General features: G+C 39.8%; 1 non-coding gene across 1 annotated transcript; it reads left to right on the top strand.

Moving 5' to 3' along the window:
- The first annotated feature begins 1,738 nt into the window (after positions 1–1,738).
- trnae-cuc (transfer RNA glutamic acid (anticodon CUC)) lies at positions 1,739–1,810 on the top strand. Its single transcript has one exon. It is a non-coding gene; the product is annotated as a tRNA-Glu (tRNA).
- Positions 1,811–7,830: the final 6,020 nt, after the last annotated feature.

The raw sequence follows: 7,830 nt of genomic DNA, 5'->3' as shown, positions 1-7,830 counted from the left end.
AAAGAATCTGGGTATTATCTTCGACCCAACTCTCTCGTTTGAGTCGCACATTAAGAATGTTACTAAAACGGCCTTCTTTCATCTCCGTAATATCGCTAAAATTCGTCCCATTTTGTCCACAAGCGATGCTGAGATCATTATCCATGCGTTCGTTACATCTCGTCTCGATTACTGTAACGTTTTATTTAAAAGATTACAGATGGTACAAAATGCGGCTGCTAGACTTTTGACAAAAACAAGAAAGTTTGATCATATTACGCCTATACTGGCTCACTTGCACTGGCTTCCTGTGCACCTAAGATGCGACTTTAAGGTTTTACTACTTACGTATAAAATACTACACGGTCAAGCTCCTGCCTATCTTGACGATTGTATTGTACCATATGTCCCGGCAAGAAATCTGCGTTCAAAGAACTCCGGCTTATTAGTGATTCCCAGAGCCCAAAAAAAGTCTGCGGGCTATAGAGCGTTTTCTATTCGGGCTCCAATATTATGGAATGCCCTCCCGGTAAAAGTTAGAGATGCTACCTCAGTAGAAGCATTTAAGTCTCATCTTAAAACTAATTTGTATACTCTAGCCTTTAAATAGACTCCCTTTTTAGACCAGTTGATCTGCCGTTTCTTTTCTTTTCTTTTCTACTCTGCTCTAAACCCGGGGTGGACCGCTAGCCTGTCCATCAGATGGGGACATCTCTACGCTGCTGACCCGTCTCCGCTCGGGATGGTTCCTGCTGGCCCCACTATGGACTGGACTTTCGCTGATGTGTTGGACTTTCACAATATTATGTCAGACCCACTCGACATCCATTGCTTTCGGTCTCCCCTAGAGAGAGGGGGGGGGGGGGTTACCCACATATGCGGTCCTCTCCAAGGTTTCTCATAGTCATTCACATTGACGTCCCACTGGGGTGAGTTTTCCTTGCCCGTATGTGGGCTCTGTACCGAGGATGTCGTTGTGGCTTGTACAGCCCTTTGAGACACTTGTGATTTAGGGCTATATAAATAAACATTGATTGATTGATTGATTGATTGAGTGTCCTGACCAGATATCTACATCCCTAGGTTGATTGATGTAAAATTTTCTTAGTCACATTGTATACTTTCACATGCCCATTAAAGATTTGATTAATTTATGATAGCTCAGGTGTGATTCATTACAATAGGGCCCCACAGCACACTGGATTCTAGTTAGTTGAAATACCACAACACTGGATATTGTTCAGATAAGTTACATTATTTTAAGAACTTGCACACAAAGCAACACTGGAGGTGACTATGACGTGTGCATTTTTTACGCATGCGTACTAGGTCGCGTTGCGCCAGCAGACGGAGGAGGGGGCGGGGTTTTAAACACTCAGGATAACCTTAGTGTAGAAGGGGCCTGAGCATGCACGGTTTTTGCTGAGTGGTGAGAAAGAATTTGCCATCAATTCCACGTGGGTGCTCGGCATTGTCCGTGGGTGCTCGGGGCGCCGATGCATGCAGCTGACCCGCCGAGGAAAAGCCTGACAAAAATACTGATATATAATTTGCTATTAGTTAAATAGAAAGAAGATAGTTTAAATTGTTTTTAGTATGTTTTGTGTGTCTGGAGCTTGAATGCTCACCAGCTATGTTTCTCTAAAAGCACTATTGTGCACTTTTTACATATACACTGTAACCCTGCGCTTGTCCTAGCATAGTAATAGTAATACAGTAGGGAAGGGAGAAAGTTAGTTCCCTGGTGGTCTAGTGGTCATCCCTGGTGGTCTAGTGGTTAGGATTCGGCGCTCTCACCGCCGCGGCCCGGGTTCGATTCCCGGTCAGGGAACTTAGCACTTACCATGAATTGATTAACGTGGACCCCGACTTAAACAACGTTGAACAATTTATTCGGGTGTTACCGTTTAGTGGTCAATTGTACGGAATATGTACTGTACTGTGCAATCTACTAATAAAAGTTTCAATCAATCAAAGGCGGGGTTACCGTATGTCCTCGAATTGCTTGAATCGTTTCGCAAAATAATTAGCGCATGCTTGGCATTACCGCCGGCTCAGAATTAACGCCGGGTCAAACTCATTTCGCAAAATATTATTTTTATTAGCGCATGTCTAGAATTTTCGCCGGGTCAAACTCGTTTCGCAAAATAATTAGCATATGGCTAGAACTTCTGCCGGGTCAAACTCGTCATGTCACGAGTGACACTTCCCCTGTCATCATTTTAAAAATGGAGGAGGCTGATTTAAATCATTTGAAATCGCATAAAGGGAAGAAGATTAAGAGCTATTCAGTAGGATTTAAGGTCCAAGCTATTGAATATGCTAAAAAGAACAGTAAGCAGCTATGTTTTATTAATATACCGTATCTGCGTGTGTCAAATATGAGTCATTAAATTACTCCCGCCTCCTGGCGGTAGAGGGCACTAGTGATCCTTCTTGCGACTACCGGTACTAGGCTGCAGAAGAAGACAACAAGCAGCAAGAGTGAGCAGCGATCGTTTGCTTGCACTTTTAACATGGAGGATTACATATCTAAAATAAAACAGTTTTCTAAACTGGACTTTCAATCGAAGCAGGAGGTAATAATCAAAGGAATATCTCCATCGAGACAGAGAGACTTTTAAAACTGAAGAAAGATAAGGAAGACTTCTATAAACAAGTTATCGATGCTTTCAGAAGGAGCTGCGCATGGACTTAAATGATAAATGGGTTATACTTGTATAGCGCTTTTCTACCTTCAAGGTACTCAAAGCGCTTTGACACTATTTCCACATTCACCCATTCACATACACATTCACACACTGATGGAGGGAGCTGCCATGCAAGGCGCTACCAGCACCCATCAGGAGCAAGGGTGCAGTGTCTTGCCCAAGGACACAACGGACGTGACTATCAATCAATCAATCAATCAATGTTTATTTATAGGATGGTAGAAGGTGGGGATTGAACCCCAGTAACCAGCAACCCTCCGATTGCTGGCACGGCCACTCTACCAATTTCGCCACGCCGTCCCCACTTCATTTATAAGTAAAGGTAAGACCATAATAATGTTTTTTTTACTAAATGTGCTTTTCATGGTGGTATCCTTACATCACACTCAAATTCATAAGCGCAGGCCTAAATTTACCGCATGCCTTTGGTAAGTGTCCGAGTGAGATGAGGGTTTTAAAATAATTAGCGCATGCTTGCCTATCCCGCATGCCTTTCGAAAGCGCCGTAGTGAGAACAGGTTTTAAATTAACTACCGCCCCGGCGCCAATTCAAGGAAATACGGTAATCACTTTTGCAATGCAGTCTGCTGAAAAGGACGGAAAGCGCCACTCTGCATAGCAACTGACACGGCGGTCAAAGTTGGAATTGCCACAAAACACATTTTACGATATCCAACACTCTACTGTCGTCTGGTGGCTAAAGTGGCTAGTGCGACCCCCCCCCCCCCGCCCCCCCCCAATTTGTCACGTTTCACGTGTCAGGTAAACCGCGACGAATGGGGCCATTTGAATACACTTCTTACTGTAGATGCCATATGTCACATACAAAAACGGAATATTATTGAGTGAAACAGGAGGAGACAAACATTAGCATAACTCACATTTTAACAGCAACTTCATGTCTGGTGGTAATCTTTATTTTAAGATGTGTAGCAAAGCCTTTTTTCTTCTTTTCTTTTTTTTTAGATAGGGGTCAGTCATGGGCCACAGTTGGGCTGAGGTAGGACAATTTTTCTTTTTCCGACGATGGCAAACCAGGTGCTAAGTCTGTTATTCATCCACATGCTTTCCTGAAGGTCTTCATGAGGACTAATCCTCCTCAAAGGAGCCTTAGTTGTTTTTCAAGAACACCACGGCTCCCTGCAGCAGCCTGATCAGGCTTATGTAATGCATGTCCCGCCTGACACATCATGTATTTTGCATTGACTAAAAAGCTGCTCTCTTGCCGCCTGCACTCAAAGCTTGCTGGATATTTCATCTCCAATTAGAAGGAAACTAAAGTCTTGCACAGCCGGACTCCAGAGAGAGAGAGAGAGAGAAATAATTGACACGTTCACTCCACAGAAACAAGTAAATTATTTAATCTGTTTTGGACTTTTATGCTGGATAAAAAAAAAGGACTCTTACATCGAGAGAGCATCCGTGTCTTGGATTGGTGTATTGAAAAAGGTTGGAGGAGGGGAGGGGGGAATTGTTCATTACTGTTGATGAGTATTTTAAATGCTGGCTTAAAAAAAGGAATACAGCTTAAAAAAATAATAAGTTATTCCGCTGTAGTTTAATTGTTTCAATATTTCTGCAATTCAAGAGGCCAAGCTATATTTTTGGGAAGTTTTATTTAAATTAAACCTATTTTCTAAATAATTAAAAATAATAAAACACAGTGCAGTGATGATAATAGTAATACTTTCCATGTTTTACAGTTCTTTTTTCAGTACTCAGACAGTGAGAAAAGTAAATGTTATTTTTCATTATTATTTTAATGTGAATAAATTGTACTTAATTAATATCTAATTCATATTTCATCACTGATCATTATGATGTGTTCAGGGTGCTTTTTTGCCTGTCTCTGGCTGGCAAAAAAATAAAAATAACTATAAAAATAAATAATTTTACTGTATCTTGACAGTTTAATGACATGAGATATTTTTAGGAATTGACATTTCTGTATTATTTTTTATTTTTGCTAACTGCTTATTTGCTATTACTTTTACCATCATATTTGTACATGTCGTATTTGCTGATGTTGCTCTATTGTTGTTGTTGTTGTTGTTGTGTTTGCTGTTGTTGTTTTTGTCTCTCTGTCTAATCCCCCTCTTGTCCCCACAATTCCCCCCTCTGTCTTCCTTTTTTTCTCTTTCTATCCCCTCCTGCTCTGGCCCGGCTGCACCAAATGATAATATAAATACATTTAATAAAGTCAAAAAAAATACAAATAAGGCAACAAGAGAAGTATCCTACACTTCTCTTTTGTAAAGTAAATCTGAACAGCCGATATGGGCATCTACATCTACTATATGATTTTCCTGAGAAGCTGGACACGACATTATAAAAAAATAAATAAAGAAATAAATAAAAAAAAGATATTTTTAGGAATTTTAAATTATATTAAAAACCTTTGAATAGTGATACAAAAATAATACTATTCAATAATATTACATCACATTTTAATTTTTTGAACTGTAATTTTAATTTAAGAAATTCTTAACAGTATATCAATATAATGTATATAACAGGAAAAAAGTTTTAAAAAAAAGGCATAAATAAATACAGGTATATATATATATATATATATATATATATATATATATATATATATATATATATATATATATATATATATATATATATATATATATATATATACATATATATATATATATATATATATATGTCTTAATTAGATTATCCAAAAAATAGTGCTCGATACCGTGGTAGAGCGTAATATGTATGTGTGGGAAAAAAATCACAAGACTATTTCATCTCTACAGGCCTGTTTCATGAGGGGTTTTCCTCAGGAGATTTTTCCTGAGGATTGAGGAAAACCCCTCATGAAACAGGCCTGTAGAGATGAAATAGTCTTGTGATTTTTTCCCCACACATACATATATATATATATATATATCACACTTGACTAACTACACTAGAGCAAGCTCGGACACAGGCAATGACAGTGTCTTTTAGTCCGGGTGAGGAGTCAGTTAAGCTAGAACTAACTAAAATTCCTGCACACGTAGCATTTCTCCTAGAATAATACACAACTCACATAATTGGGTTAAAAACGAGTGTCTCAAAGGGCTGCACAAGCCACAACAATATGATTTACCTGAGCGGCTAGGAGACACCGAGAGTAACAAGCGGTAAAAAAAAAAAATTAGAAAGGACAGATTTTAAAAAATTATTATTAAAAAACAAAAAAACATTTATTTGTTGTTTTTTTTAAACTTGGGACTAGTTTGGGGACCCTTGATCTCGATGTTAACTAGCAGGCTAGTTCCAGATCCACGGAGAATTTGGTAAAAGGCTAACATTATGGGCGGTATGGCGTAGTGGGTAGAGCGGTCGTGCCAGAAACCTGAGGGTTGCAGGTTCGCTCCCCGCCTCTTGACATTCAAATCGCTGCCGTTGTGTCCTTGGGCAGGACACTTCACCCTTGCCCCCGGTGCCGCTCACACTGGTGAATGAATGATAGGTGGTGGTCGGCGGGGCCGTAGGCGCAAACTGGCGGCCTCGCTTCCGTCAGTCTACCCCAGGGCAGCTGTGGCTACAAATGTAGCTTACCACCACCAGGTGTGAATGAATGATGGGTTCTCACTTCTCTGTGAGCGCTTTGAGTATTTAACTATAGAAAAGTGTGATATAAAATCTAATCCATTATTATTATTATTATTATTATTATATATTCCGAGCGCGATGATGTCACGTTATTGATGGGAAAATGCATTGTTAGACAATCAATCAATCAATCAATCAATCAATCAAAGTTTATCTATATAGCCCTAAATCACGAGTGTCTCAAAGGGCTGCATATGATTTGCCTGAGTGGCTAGGAGACACCGAGAGTAGTAAGCGGTAAAAATTTTTTTTTAGAAAGGACAGATTTAAAAAAATTATAATTTAAAAATTAAAAAAATATATAGATTTTTTTTTTTTTTACTTTTTTTAACTTGGGCCGTAGTTTGGGGACCCCTGGTCTCGATGTTAACTAGCAGGCTATTTCCTGATCCACGGAGAATTTGGTAAGAGACTAACATTGTAGATGGACTACCAGTTACAGTCGGAAGGGGATTATCATCGTCAATGTTTACTTATATAGCCCTAAATCACGAGTGTCTCAAAGGGCTGCCCAAGCCACAACGACACCCTCGGCTCAGATCCCACATCAGGGCAAGCAAAAACTCAACCCACTTTAGCGGCGCTCACCCTTTAGAGCACAGCTGTGACTTCCTGGCACCTAAACCTGCATAAAATAGTTCTTCTCAGGTTTCTCTATGCTGACTTTTTCACACTTTGCACTATTTTCTTACACTTTATGAAGCATTTCTTACATATTCCTTCATTTTAAGAGCTTGTTGTTAAGTGTTCAATGTGATTTTACTGTTTTGTTGACCTTGTTTGAGTGATTTCCATGCTTGTGTTGACATTTCCTTTCTGCCTTGATAGCCGAGGGCATTATAATCAGAGGAGGGTTACGTTTCAAACTAGAAAATTCCCGCGGAAATTTTGATGGGCCTGCTGTCTGTGCGAATCCGAATTATGGCCCCATTCATCGCCATTCACCTGACATTTGGGGCGTGCACTATCCAGCGGCCGGATCTTAAAAAATGTTTCGTGGCAATTCCAACTTTGACCACAGCGTCAGTATCTATGTAGAGTGGCGCTTTCAGTCATTTTCAGCAGACTGCATTGCACGAGATCCACCCAGCAATGGGGCTATTTGAATCCCTTCCCTACTGTACATGTCAGTTCCATAGTGTCGGCAAAAAAGTTAAAAAAAAAATTGTTCATGTTTATTCTCGCCTTGATTATGATTTTATTTGTATTTATGTATTAGCTATCAGGCAAGCTAGGGTACAAAACATTTGATGCCACCTGTTTCATTGAAAACTATCTTGCAATCCAAAAAAGTGAATGACAGGATTAGTTTTTGAGAATTGTGTCTTCTCCAGTGCATTGATCAGCGGGGGGAAAAAAACAAAAAGAAGGTCCAAACCAATCATGAAAATGAAGGTCTCAAAACGATGCGTCGGCGACATCAACAAGGATCGAATTTGGCTCTGAGAGAGTCTGAGATTGCAACGATCAATACCGCCAGATTGCACGAGGCACACTGGAGCGTAGGCGACATGAAAAGTCATCG

The sequence above is a fragment of the Entelurus aequoreus genome, linkage group LG08, assembly GCF_033978785.1.
Source record: "Entelurus aequoreus isolate RoL-2023_Sb linkage group LG08, RoL_Eaeq_v1.1, whole genome shotgun sequence".
Lineage (NCBI taxonomy): Eukaryota > Metazoa > Chordata > Actinopteri > Syngnathiformes > Syngnathidae > Entelurus > Entelurus aequoreus.
The sequence above is the reverse complement of the archived record's forward strand: the minus strand, read 5'-3'. Positions and strand labels throughout refer to the sequence as shown.